This window comes from Triticum aestivum, chromosome 5A (genome assembly GCF_018294505.1).
Source record: "Triticum aestivum cultivar Chinese Spring chromosome 5A, IWGSC CS RefSeq v2.1, whole genome shotgun sequence".
Taxonomy (NCBI): Eukaryota; Viridiplantae; Streptophyta; class Magnoliopsida; order Poales; family Poaceae; genus Triticum; species Triticum aestivum.
Window position 1 is genome coordinate 63,674,239 of NC_057806.1, and position 11,862 is coordinate 63,686,100.

Here is an 11,862-nt window from a genome sequence, read left to right on the forward strand (position 1 = left end):
TTAAAAAAGGGAATGCAACACGAGGACTTCCCAGGAGGTCACCCATCCTAGTACTACTCTCTCCCAAGCACGCTTAACTTTTTCGGAGTTCTGATGGGATCCGGTGCTTTAGTGCTGGTATGATCGCATCCGACATGTTACCCCCGGCTTCATCCCTTATGCTTCCCACTCCCACGTCCGCTACAAAGACGGCCGTACATTGTTACTATCATTACAACCGTCGCCTACTAATGGATAATGCCCTATACTACTTCCTCTCTCGCTCAACTACGAAGACGAGTTTACCACGATTTCCACCCCTCCCTCTATACCGCGGGAACACGTATTTTACACCCCTTTCAAAACGCGCTTTTCGCGCCCCAACTCTCCCTAGACGCGTGACTAATGAGCTCAGAGCTAAAACATATCGCAAATGTCAAAAATATGATGACAGGCTTAATATATATCACGCACGTGCGTTCTGTTCCTCACGTACGTACAAAAATAATTAAAAAAGGGAATGCAACACGAGGACTTCCCAGGAGGTCACCCATCCTAGTACTACTCTCGCCCAAGCACGCTTAACTTCGGAGTTCTGATGGGATCCGGTGCTTTAGTGCTGGTATGATCACATCAGACATGTTACCCCCGGCTTCATCCCTTATGCTTCCCACTCCCACGTCCGCTACAAAGACGGCCGTACATTGTTACTATCATTACAACCGTCGCCTACTAATGGATAATGCCCTATACTACTTACTCTCTCGCTCAACTACGAAGACGAGTTTACCACGATTTCCACCCCTCCCTCTATACCGCGGCAACACGTATTATACACCCCTTTCAGAACACGCTTTTCGCGCCCCAACTCTCCCTAGACGCGTGACTAATGAGCTCCGAGCTAAAACATATCGCAAATGTCAAAAATATGATGACAGGCTTAATATATATCACGCACGTGCGTTCTGTTCCTCACGTACGTATAAAAATAATTAAAAAAGGGAATGCAACACGAGGACTTCCCAGGAGGTCACCCATCCTAGTACTACTCTCGCCCAAGCACGCTTAACTTCAAAGTTCTTATGGGATCCGGTGCTTTAGTGCTGGTATGATCGCATCCGACATGTTACCCCCGGCTTCATCCCTTATGCTTCCCACTCCCACGTCCGCTACAAAGACGGCCGTACATTGTTACTATCATTACAACCGTCGCCTACTAATGGATAATGCCCTATACTACTTACTCTCTCGCTCAACTACGAAGACGAGTTTACCACGATTTCCACCCCTCCCTCTATTTCGCAGCAACACGTATTTTACACCCCTTTCAGAACGCGCTTTTCGCGCCCCAACTCTCCCTAGACGCGTGACTAATGAGCTCCGAGCTAAAACATATCGCAAATGTCAAAAATATGATGACAGGCTTAATATATATCACACACATGCGTTCTGTTCCTCACGTACGTATAAAAATAATTAAAAAAGGGAATGCAACACGAGGACTTCCCAGGAGGTCACCCATCCTAGTACTACTCTCGCCCAAGCACGCTTAACTTCGGAGTTTTGATGCGATCCGGTGCTTTAGTGCTGGTATGATCGCATCCGACATGTTACCCCCGGCTTCATCCATTATGCTTCCCACTCCCACGTCCGCTACAAAGACGGCCGTACATTCTTTCTACCATTACAACCGTCTCCTACTAATGGATAATGCCCTATACTACTTACTCTCTCGCTCAACTACGAAGACGAGTTTACTACGATTTCCACCCCTCCCTCTATACCGCAGCAACACGTATTTTACACCCCTTTCAGAACGCGCTTTTCGCGCCCCAACTCTCCCTAGACGCGTGACTAATGAGCTCCGAGCTAAAACATATCGCAAATGTCAAAAATATGATGACAGGCTTAATATATATCACGCACGTGCGTTCTGTTCCTCACGTACGTACAAAAATAATTAAAAAAGGGAATGCAACACGAGGACTTCCCAGGAGATCACCCATCCTAGTACTACTCTCGCCCAAGCACGCTTAAGTTTTTCGGAGTTCTGATGGGATCCGGTGCTTTAGTGCTGGTATGATCGCATCCGACATGTTACCCCCGGCTTCATCCCTTATGCTTCCCACTCCCACGTCCGCTACAAAGACGGCCGTACATTGTTACTATCATTACAACCGTCGCCTACTAATGGATAATGCCCTATACTACTTACTCTCTCGCTCAACTACGAAGACGAGTTTACCACGATTTCCACCCCTCCCTCTATACCGCGGCAACACGTATTTTACACCCCTTTCAGAACGCGCTTTTCGCGCCCCAACTCTCCCTAGACGCGTGACTAATGAGCTCAGAGCTAAAACATATCGCAAATGTCAAAAAATATGATGACAGGCTTAATATATATCACACACGTGCGTTCTGTTCCTCACGTACGTACAAAAATAATTAAAAAAGGGAATGCAACACGAGGACTTCCCAGGAGGTCACCCATCCTAGTACTACTCTCTCCCAAGCACGCTTAACTTCGGAGTTCTGATGGGATCCGGTGCTTTAGTGCTGGTATGATCGCATCAGACATGTTACCCCCGGCTTCATCCCTTATGCTTCCCACTCCCACGTCCGCTACAAAGACGGCCGTACATTCTTACTACCATTACAACCGTCGCCTACTAATGGATAATGCCCTATACTACTTACTCTCTCGCTCAACTACGAAGACGAGTTTACCACGATTTCCACCCCTCCCTCTATACCGCAGCAACACGTATTTTACACCCCTTTCAGAACGCGCTTTTCGCGCCCCAACTCTCCCTAGACGCGTGACTAATGAGCTCCGAGCTAAAACATATCCCCAATGTCAAAAATATGATGACAGGCTTAATATATATCACGCACGTGCGTTCTGTTCCTCACGTACGTACAAAAATAATTAAAAAAGGGAATGCAACACGAGGACTTCCCAGGAGGTCACCCATCCTAGTACTACTCTCGCCCAAGAACGCTTAACTTTTTCGGAGTTCTGATGGGATCCGGTGCTTTAGTGCTGGTATGATCGCATCCGACATGTTACCCCCGGCTTCATCCCTTATGCTTCCCACTCCCACGTCCGCTACAAAGACGGCCGTACATTCTTACTATCATTACAACCGTCGCCTACTAATGGATAATGCCCTATACTACTTACTCTCTCGCTCAACTACGAAGACGAGTTTACCACGATTTCCACCCCTCCCTCTATACCGCAGCAACACGTATTTTACACCCTTTTCAGAACGCGCTTTTCGCGCCCCAACTCTCCCTAGACGCGTGACTAATGAGCTCAGAGCTAAAACATATCGCAAATGTCAAAAATATGATGACAGGCTTAATATATATCACGCACGTGCGTTCTGTTCCTCACGTACGTACAAAAATAATTAAAAAAGGGAATGCAACACGAGGACTTCCCAGGAGGTCACCCATCCTAGTACTACTCTCGCCCAAGCACGCTTAACTTCGGAGTTCTGATGGGATCCGGTGCTTTAGTGCTGGTATGATCGCATCCGACATTTTACCCCCGGCTTCATCCCTTATGCTTCCCACTCCCACGTCCGCTACAAAGACGGCCGTACATTCTTACTACCATTACAACCGTCGCCTACTAATGGATAATGCCCTATACTACTTACTCTCTCGCTCAACTACGAAGACGAGTTTACCACGATTTCCACCCCTCCCTCTATACCGCAGCAACACGTATTTTACACCCCTTTCAGAACGCGCTTTTCGCGCCCCAACTCTCCCTAGACGCGTGACTAATGAGCTCCGAGCTAAAACATATCCCCAATGTCAAAAATATGATGACAGGCTTAATATATATCACGCACGTGCGTTCTGTTCCTCACGTACGTACAAAAATAATTAAAAAAGGGAATGCAACACGAGGACTTCCCAGGAGGTCACCCATCCTAGTACTACTCTCGCCCAAGCACGCTTAACTTTTTCGGAGTTCTGATGGGATCCGGTGCTTTAGTGCTGGTATGATCGCATCCGACATGTTACCCCCGGCTTCATCCCTTATGCTTCCCACTCCCACGTCCGCTACAAAGACGGCCGTACATTCTTACTATCATTACAACCATCGCCTACTAATGGATAATGCCCTATACTACTTACTCTCTCGCTCAACTACGAAGACGAGTTTACCACGATTTCCACCCCTCCCTCTATACCGCGGCAACACGTATTTTACACCCCTTTCAGAACGCGCTTTTCGCGCCCCAACTCTCCCTAGACGCGTGACTAATGAGCTCAGAGCTAAAACATATCGCAAATGTCAAAAATATGATGACAGGCTTAATATATATCACGCACGTGCGTTCTGTTCCTCACGTACGTACAAAAATAATTAAAAAAGGGAATGCAACACGAGGACTTCCCAGGAGGTCACCCATCCTAGTACTACTCTCGCCCAAGCACGCATAACTTCGGAGTTCTGATGGGATCCGGTGCTTTAGTGCTGGTATGATCGCATCAGACATGTTACCCCCGGCTTCATCCCTTATGCTTCCCACTCCCACGCCCGCTACAAAGACGGCCGTACATTCTTACTATCATTACAACCGTCGCCTACTAATGGATAATGCCCTATACTACTTACTCTCTCGCTCAACTACGAAGACGTGTTTACCACGATTTCCACCCCTCCCTCTATACCGCAGCAACACGTATTTTACACCCTTTTCAGAACGCGCTTTTCGCGCCCCAACTCTCCCTAGACGCGTGACTAATGAGCTCAGAGCTAAAACATATCGCAAATGTCAAAAATATGATGACAGGCTTAATATATATCACGCACGTGCGTTTTGTTCCTCACGTACGTACAAAAATAATTAAAAAAGGGAATGCAACACGAGGACTTCCCAGGAGGTCACCCATCCTAGTACTACTCTCGCCCAAGCACGCTTAACTTCGGAGTTCTGATGGGATCCGGTGCTTTAGTGCTGGTATGATCGCATCCGACATTTTACCCCCGGCTTCATCCCTTATGCTTCCCACTCCCACGTCCGCTACAAAGACGGCCGTACATTCTTACTACCATTACAACCGTCGCCTACTAATGGATAATACCCTATACTACTTACTCTCTCGCTCAACTACGAAGACGAGTTTACCACGATTTCCACCCCTCCCTCTATACTGTAGCAACACGTATTTTACACCCCTTTCAGAACGCGCTTTTCGCGCCCCAACTCTCCCTAGACGCGTGACTAATGAGCTCCGAGCTAAAACATATCCCCAATGTCAAAAATATGATGACAGGCTTAATATATATCACGCACGTGCGTTCTGTTCCTCACGTACGTACAAAAATAATTAAAAAAGGGAATGCAACACGAGGACTTCCCAGGAGGTCACCCATCCTAGTACTACTCTCGCCCAAGCACGCTTAACTTTTTCGGAGTTCTGATGGGATCCGGTGCTTTAGTGCTGGTATGATCGCATCCGACATGTTACCCCCGGCTTCATCCCTTATGCTTCCCACTCCCACGTCCGCTACAAAGACGGCCGTACATTGTTACTATCATTACAACCGTCGCCTACTAATGGATAATGCCCTATACTACTTACTCTCTCGCTCAACTACGAAGACGAGTTTACCACGATTTCCACCCCTCCCTCTATACCGCGGCAACACGTATTTTACACCCTTTTCAGAACGCGCTTTTCGCGCCCCAACTCTCCCTAGACGCGTGACTAATGAGCTTAGAGCTAAAACATATCGCAAATGTCAAAAATATGATGACAGGCTTAATATATATCACGCACGTGCGTTCTGTTCCTCACGTACGTACAAAAATAATTAAAAAAGGGAATGCAACACGAGGACTTCCCAGGAGGTCACCCATCCTAGTACTAATCTCGCCCAAGCACGCTTAACTTCGGAGTTCTGATGGGATCCGGTGCTTTAGTGCTGGTATGATCGCATCCGACATGTTACCCCCGGCTTCATCCCTTATGCTTCCCACTCCCACGTCCGCTACAAAGACGGCCGTACATTCTTACTACCATTACAACCGTCGCCTACTAATGGATAATGCCCTATATACTTACTCTCTCGCTCAACTACGAAGACGAGTTTACCACGATTTCCACCCCTCCCTCTATACCGCAGCAACACGTATTTTACACCCCTTTCAGAACGCGCTTTTCGCGCCCCAACTCTCCCTAGACGCGTGACTAATGAGCTCCGAGCTAAAACATATCGCAAATGTCAAAAATATGATCAGGCTTAATATATATCACGCACGTGCGTTCTGTTCCTCACGTACGTACAAAAATAATTAAAAAGGGAATGCAACACGAGGACTTCCCAGGAGGTCACCCATCGTAGTACTACTCTCGCCTAAGCATGCTTAACTTTTTCGGAGTTCTGATGGGATCCGGTGCTTTAGTGCTGCTATGATCGCATCCGACATGTTACCCCTGGCTTCATCCCTTATGCTTCCCACTCCCACGTCCGCTACAAAGACGGCCGTACATTGTTACTATCATTACAACCGTCGCCTACTAATGGATAATGCCCTATACTACTTACTCTCTCGCTCAACTACGAAGACGAGTTTACCACGATTTCCACCCCTCCCTCTATACCGCGGCAACACGTATTTTACACCCTTTTCAGAACGCGCTTTTCGCGCCCCAACTCTCCCTAGACGCGTGACTAATGAGCTTAGAGCTAAAACATATCGCAAATGTCAAAAATATGATGACAGGCTTAATATATATCACGCACGTGCGTTCTGTTCCTCACGTACGTACAAAAATAATTAAAAAAGGGAATGCAACACGAGGACTTCCCAGGAGGTCACCCATCCTAGTACTACTCTCGCCCAAGCACGCTTAACTTCGGAGTTCTGATGGGATCCGGTGCTTTAGTGCTGGTATGATCGCATCCGACATGTTACCCCCGGCTTCATCCCTTATGCTTCCCACTCCCACGTCCGCTACAAAGACGGCCGTACATTCTTACTACCATTACAACCGTCGCCTACTAATGGATAATGCCCTATATACTTACTCTCTCGCTCAACTACGAAGACGAGTTTACCACGATTTCCACCCCTCCCTCTATACCGCAGCAACACGTATTTTACACCCCTTTCAGAACGCGCTTTTCGCGCCCCAACTCTCCCTAGACGCGTGACTAATGAGCTCCGAGCTAAAACATATCGCAAATGTCAAAAATATGATCAGGCTTAATATATATCACGCACGTGCGTTCTGTTCCTCACGTACGTACAAAAATAATTAAAAAGGGAATGCAACACGAGGACTTCCCAGGAGGTCACCCATCCTAGTACTACTCTCGCCTAAGCATGCTTAACTTTTTCGGAGTTCTGATGGGATCCGGTGCTTTAGTGCTGCTATGATCGCATCCGACATGTTACCCCTGGCTTCATCCCTTATGCTTCCCACTCCCACGTCCGCTACAAAGACGGCCGTACATTGTTACTATCATTACAACCGTCGCCTACTAATGGATAATGCCCTATACTACTTACTCTCTCGCTCAACTACGAAGACGAGTTTACCACGATTTCCACCCCTCCCTCTATACCGCGGCAACACGTATTTTATACCCCTTTCAGAACGCGCTTTTCGCGCCCCAACTCTCCCTAGACGCGTGACTAATGAGCTCAGAGCTAAAACATATCGCAAATGTCAAAAATATGATGACAGGCTTAATATATATCACGCACGTGCGTTCTGTTCCTCATGTACGTACAAAAATAATTAAAAAAGGGAATGCAACACGAGGACTTCCCAGGAGGTCACCCATCCTAGTACTACTCTCGCCCAAGCACGCTTAACTTCGGAGTTCTGATGGGATCCGGTGCTTTAGTGTTGGTATGATCGCATCCGACATGTTACCCCCGGCTTCATCCCTTATGCTTCCCACTCCCACGTCCGCTACAAAGACGGCCGTACATTGTTACTATCATTACAACCGTCGCCTACTAATGGATAATGCCCTATACTACTTACTCTCTCGCTCAACTACGAAGACGAGTTACCACGATTTCCACCCCTCCCTCTATACCGCGGCAACACGTATTTTACACCCCTTTCAGAACGCGCTTTTCGCGCCCCAACTCTCCCTAGACGCGTGACTAATGAGCTCAGAGCTAAAACATATCGCAAATGTCAAAAATATGATGATAGGCTTAATATATATCACGCACGTGCGTTCTGTTCCTCACGTACGTACAAAAATAATTAAAAAAGGGAATGCAACACGAGGACTTCCCAGGAGGTCACCCATCCTAGTACTACTCTCGCCCAAGCACGCATAACTTCGGAGTTCTGATGGGATCCGGTGCTTTAGTGCTGGTATGATCGCATCAGACATGTTACCCCCGGCGTCATCCCTTATGCTTCCCACTCCCACGTCCGCTACAAAGACGGCCGTACATTCTTACTATCATTACAACCGTCGCCTACTAATGGATAATGCCCTATACTACTTACTCTCTCGCTCAACTACGAAGACGAGTTTACCACGATTTCCACCCCTCCCTCTATACCGCAGCAACGCGTATTTTACACCCTTTTCAGAACGCGCTTTTCGCGCCCCAACTCTCCCTAGACGCGTGACTAATGAGCTCAGAGCTAAAACATATCGCAAATGTCAAAAATATGATGACAGGCTTAATATATATCACGCACGTGCGTTCTGTTCCTCACGTACGTACAAAAATAATTAAAAAAGGGAATGCAACACGAGGACTTCCCAGGAGGTCACCCATCCTAGTACTACTCTCGCCCAAGCACGCTTAACTTCGGAGTTCTGATGGGATCCGGTGCTTTAGTGCTGGTATGATCGCATCCGACATTTTACCCCCGGCTTCATCCCTTATGCTTCCCACTCCCACGTCCGCTACAAACACGGCCGTACATTCTTACTACCATTACAACCGTCGCCTACTAATGGATAATGCCCTATACTACTTACTCTCTCGCTCAACTACGAAGACGAGTTTACCACGATTTCCACCCCTCCCTCTATACCGCAGCAACACGTATTTTACACCCCTTTCAGAACGCGCTTTTCGCGCCCCAACTCTCCCTAGACGCGTGACTAATGAGCTCCGAGCTAAAACATATCGCAAATGTCAAAAATATGATGACAGGCTTAATATATATCACGCACGTGCGTTCTGTTCCTCACGTACGTACAAAAATAATTAAAAAAGGGAATGCAACACGAGGACTTCCCAGGAGGTCACCCATCCTAGTACTACTCTCGCCCAAGCACGCTTAACTTTTTCGGAGTTCTGATGGGATCCGGTGCTTTAGTGCTGGTATGATCGCATCCGACATGTTACCCCCGGCTTCATCCCTTATGCTTCCCACTCCCACGTCCGCTACAAAGACGGCCGTACATTGTTACTATCATTACAACCGTCGCCTACTAATGGATAATGCCCTATACTACTTACTCTCTCGCTCAACTACGAAGACGAGTTTACCACGATTTCCACCCCTCCCTCTATACCGCGGCAACACGTATTTTACACCCCTTTCAGAACGCGCTTTTCGCGCCCCAACTCTCCCTAGACGCGTGACTAATGAGCTCCGAGCTAAAACATATCGCAAATGTCAAAAATATGATGACAGGCTTAATATATATCACGCACGTGCGTTCTGTTCCTCACGTGCGTACAAAAATAATTAAAAAAAGGGAATGCAACACGAGGACTTCCCAGGAGGTCACCCATCCTAGTACTACTCTCGCCCAAGCACGCTTAACTTCGGAGTTCTGATGGGATCCGGTGCTTTAGTGCTGGTATGATCGCATCCGACATGTTACCCCCGGCTTCATCCCTTATGCTTCCCACTCCCACGTCCGCTACAAAGACGGCCGTACATTCTTACTACCATTACAACCGTCGCCTACTAATGGATAATGCCCTATACTACTTACTCTCTCGCTCAACTACGAAGACGAGTTTACCACGATTTCCACCCCTCCCTGTATACCGCGGCAACACGTATTTTACACCCCTTTCAAAACGCGCTTTTCGCGCCCCAACTCTCCCTAGAAGCGTGACTAATGAGCTCCGAGCTAAAACATATCGCAAATGTCAAAAATATGATGACAGGCTTAATATATATCACGCACGTGCGTTCTGTTCCTCACGTGCGTACAAAAATAATTAAAAAAAGGGAATGCAACACGAGGACTTCCCAGGAGGTCACCCATCCTAGTACTACTCTCGCCCAAGCACGCTTAACTTCGGAGTTCTGATGGGATCCGGTGCTTTAGTGCTGGTATGATCGCATCCGACATGTTACCCCCGGCTTCATCCCTTATGCTTCCCACTCCCACGTCCGCTACAAAGACGGCCGTACATTCTTACTACCATTACAACCGTCGCCTACTAATGGATAATGCCCTATACTACTTACTCTCTCGCTCAACTACGAAGACGAGTTTACCACGATTTCCACCCCTCCCTCTATACCGCAGCAACACGTATTTTACACCCCTTTCAGAACGCGCTTTTCGCGCCCCAACTCTCCCTAGACGCGTGACTAATGAGCTCCGAGCTAAAACATATCCCCAATGTCAAAAATATGATGACAGGCTTAATATATATCACGCACGTGCGTTCTGTTCCTCACGTACGTACAAAAATAATTAAAAAAGGGAATGCAACACGAGGACTTCCCAGGAGGTCACCCATCCTAGTACTACTCTCGCCCAAGCACGCTTAACTTTTTCGGAGTTCTGATGGGATCCGGTGCTTTAGTGCTGGTATGATCGCATCCGACATGTTACCCCCGGCTTCATCCCTTATGCTTCCCACTCCCACGTCCGCTACAAAGACGGTCGTACATTGTTACTATCATTACAACCGTCGCCTACTAATGGATAATGCCCTATACTACTTACTCTCTCGCTCAACTACGAAGACGAGTTTACCACGATTTCCACCCCTCCCTCTATACCGCGGCAACACGTATTTTACACCCCTTTCAGAACGCGCTTTTCGCGCCCCAACTCTCCCTATACGCGTGACTAATGAGCTCAGAGCTAAAACATATCGCAAATGTCAAAAATATGATGACAGGCTTAATATATATCACGCACGTGCGTTCTGTTCCTCACGTACGTACAAAAATAATTAAAAAAGGGAATGCAACACGAGAACTTCCCAGGAGGTCACCCATCCTAGTATTACTCTCGCCCAAGCACGCTTAACTTCGGAGTTCTGATGGGATCCGGTGCTTTAGTGCTGGTATGATCGCATCCGACATGTTACCCCCGGCTTCATCCCTTATGCTTCCCACTCCCATGTCCGCTACAAAGACGGCCGTACATTTTTACTATCATTACAACCGTCGCCTACTAATGGATAATGCCCTATACTACTTACTCTCTCGCTCAACTACGAAGACGAGTTTACCACGATTTCCACCCCTCCCTCTATACCGCAGCAACACGTATTTTACACCCTTTTCAGAACGCGCTTTTCGCGCCCCAACTCTCCCTAGACGCGTGACTAATGAGCTCAGAGCTAAAACATATCGCAAATGTCAAAAATATGATGACAGGCTTAATATATATCACGCACGTGCGTTCTGTTCCTCACGTACGTACAAAAATAATTAAAAAAGGGAATGCAACACGAGGACTTCCCAGGAGGTCACCCATCCTAGTACTACTCTCGCCCAAGCACGCTTAACTTCGGAGTTCTGATGGGATCCGGTGCTTTAGTGCTGGTATGATCGCATCCGACATGTTATCCCCGGCTTCATCCCTTATGCTTCCCACTCCCACGTCCGCTACAAAGACGGCCGTACATTCTTACTACCATTACAACCGTCGCCTAC

General features: G+C 47.5%; 25 non-coding genes across 25 annotated transcripts; all 25 read right to left on the reverse strand.

The window, feature by feature from the left end:
- Positions 1 to 9: 9 nt before the first annotated feature.
- On the reverse strand, positions 10 to 131 carry LOC123108823 (5S ribosomal RNA). The gene has a single exon (XR_006452156.1). It is a non-coding gene; the product is annotated as a 5S ribosomal RNA (ribosomal RNA).
- A 365-nt stretch (positions 132 to 496) lies between these two features.
- LOC123109601 (5S ribosomal RNA) lies at positions 497 to 615 on the reverse strand. The gene has a single exon (XR_006452833.1). It is a non-coding gene; the product is annotated as a 5S ribosomal RNA (ribosomal RNA).
- Positions 616 to 980: 365 nt separating this feature from the next.
- On the reverse strand, positions 981 to 1,099 carry LOC123109857 (5S ribosomal RNA). The gene has a single exon (XR_006453100.1). It is a non-coding gene; the product is annotated as a 5S ribosomal RNA (ribosomal RNA).
- Positions 1,100 to 1,464: 365 nt separating this feature from the next.
- On the reverse strand, positions 1,465 to 1,583 carry LOC123108654 (5S ribosomal RNA). Its single transcript, XR_006451980.1, has one exon. It is a non-coding gene; the product is annotated as a 5S ribosomal RNA (ribosomal RNA).
- Positions 1,584 to 1,948: 365 nt separating this feature from the next.
- LOC123108871 (5S ribosomal RNA) lies at positions 1,949 to 2,070 on the reverse strand. The gene has a single exon (XR_006452212.1). It is a non-coding gene; the product is annotated as a 5S ribosomal RNA (ribosomal RNA).
- Positions 2,071 to 2,436: 366 nt separating this feature from the next.
- LOC123108626 (5S ribosomal RNA) lies at positions 2,437 to 2,555 on the reverse strand. The gene has a single exon (XR_006451952.1). It is a non-coding gene; the product is annotated as a 5S ribosomal RNA (ribosomal RNA).
- Positions 2,556 to 2,920: 365 nt separating this feature from the next.
- On the reverse strand, positions 2,921 to 3,042 carry LOC123108783 (5S ribosomal RNA). Its single transcript, XR_006452108.1, has one exon. It is a non-coding gene; the product is annotated as a 5S ribosomal RNA (ribosomal RNA).
- Positions 3,043 to 3,407: 365 nt separating this feature from the next.
- LOC123109764 (5S ribosomal RNA) lies at positions 3,408 to 3,526 on the reverse strand. The gene has a single exon (XR_006453006.1). It is a non-coding gene; the product is annotated as a 5S ribosomal RNA (ribosomal RNA).
- Positions 3,527 to 3,891: 365 nt separating this feature from the next.
- Positions 3,892 to 4,013, reverse strand: LOC123108636 (5S ribosomal RNA). The gene has a single exon (XR_006451962.1). It is a non-coding gene; the product is annotated as a 5S ribosomal RNA (ribosomal RNA).
- A 365-nt stretch (positions 4,014 to 4,378) lies between these two features.
- On the reverse strand, positions 4,379 to 4,497 carry LOC123109807 (5S ribosomal RNA). Its single transcript, XR_006453052.1, has one exon. It is a non-coding gene; the product is annotated as a 5S ribosomal RNA (ribosomal RNA).
- A 365-nt stretch (positions 4,498 to 4,862) lies between these two features.
- LOC123109775 (5S ribosomal RNA) lies at positions 4,863 to 4,981 on the reverse strand. Its single transcript, XR_006453019.1, has one exon. It is a non-coding gene; the product is annotated as a 5S ribosomal RNA (ribosomal RNA).
- A 365-nt stretch (positions 4,982 to 5,346) lies between these two features.
- Positions 5,347 to 5,468, reverse strand: LOC123108637 (5S ribosomal RNA). Its single transcript, XR_006451963.1, has one exon. It is a non-coding gene; the product is annotated as a 5S ribosomal RNA (ribosomal RNA).
- Positions 5,469 to 5,833: 365 nt separating this feature from the next.
- LOC123109292 (5S ribosomal RNA) lies at positions 5,834 to 5,952 on the reverse strand. The gene has a single exon (XR_006452545.1). It is a non-coding gene; the product is annotated as a 5S ribosomal RNA (ribosomal RNA).
- A 361-nt stretch (positions 5,953 to 6,313) lies between these two features.
- Positions 6,314 to 6,435, reverse strand: LOC123108979 (5S ribosomal RNA). The gene has a single exon (XR_006452321.1). It is a non-coding gene; the product is annotated as a 5S ribosomal RNA (ribosomal RNA).
- Positions 6,436 to 6,800: 365 nt separating this feature from the next.
- On the reverse strand, positions 6,801 to 6,919 carry LOC123109786 (5S ribosomal RNA). The gene has a single exon (XR_006453032.1). It is a non-coding gene; the product is annotated as a 5S ribosomal RNA (ribosomal RNA).
- Positions 6,920 to 7,280: 361 nt separating this feature from the next.
- LOC123108968 (5S ribosomal RNA) lies at positions 7,281 to 7,402 on the reverse strand. Its single transcript, XR_006452311.1, has one exon. It is a non-coding gene; the product is annotated as a 5S ribosomal RNA (ribosomal RNA).
- A 365-nt stretch (positions 7,403 to 7,767) lies between these two features.
- Positions 7,768 to 7,886, reverse strand: LOC123109640 (5S ribosomal RNA). The gene has a single exon (XR_006452875.1). It is a non-coding gene; the product is annotated as a 5S ribosomal RNA (ribosomal RNA).
- A 364-nt stretch (positions 7,887 to 8,250) lies between these two features.
- LOC123109808 (5S ribosomal RNA) lies at positions 8,251 to 8,369 on the reverse strand. Its single transcript, XR_006453053.1, has one exon. It is a non-coding gene; the product is annotated as a 5S ribosomal RNA (ribosomal RNA).
- A 365-nt stretch (positions 8,370 to 8,734) lies between these two features.
- On the reverse strand, positions 8,735 to 8,853 carry LOC123109798 (5S ribosomal RNA). Its single transcript, XR_006453043.1, has one exon. It is a non-coding gene; the product is annotated as a 5S ribosomal RNA (ribosomal RNA).
- Positions 8,854 to 9,218: 365 nt separating this feature from the next.
- On the reverse strand, positions 9,219 to 9,340 carry LOC123108638 (5S ribosomal RNA). The gene has a single exon (XR_006451964.1). It is a non-coding gene; the product is annotated as a 5S ribosomal RNA (ribosomal RNA).
- Positions 9,341 to 9,706: 366 nt separating this feature from the next.
- LOC123109810 (5S ribosomal RNA) lies at positions 9,707 to 9,825 on the reverse strand. The gene has a single exon (XR_006453055.1). It is a non-coding gene; the product is annotated as a 5S ribosomal RNA (ribosomal RNA).
- Positions 9,826 to 10,191: 366 nt separating this feature from the next.
- On the reverse strand, positions 10,192 to 10,310 carry LOC123109823 (5S ribosomal RNA). The gene has a single exon (XR_006453067.1). It is a non-coding gene; the product is annotated as a 5S ribosomal RNA (ribosomal RNA).
- Positions 10,311 to 10,675: 365 nt separating this feature from the next.
- LOC123108639 (5S ribosomal RNA) lies at positions 10,676 to 10,797 on the reverse strand. The gene has a single exon (XR_006451965.1). It is a non-coding gene; the product is annotated as a 5S ribosomal RNA (ribosomal RNA).
- Positions 10,798 to 11,162: 365 nt separating this feature from the next.
- LOC123109542 (5S ribosomal RNA) lies at positions 11,163 to 11,281 on the reverse strand. The gene has a single exon (XR_006452769.1). It is a non-coding gene; the product is annotated as a 5S ribosomal RNA (ribosomal RNA).
- A 365-nt stretch (positions 11,282 to 11,646) lies between these two features.
- On the reverse strand, positions 11,647 to 11,765 carry LOC123109835 (5S ribosomal RNA). Its single transcript, XR_006453079.1, has one exon. It is a non-coding gene; the product is annotated as a 5S ribosomal RNA (ribosomal RNA).
- Between the last annotated feature and the right edge of the window lie 97 nt (positions 11,766 to 11,862).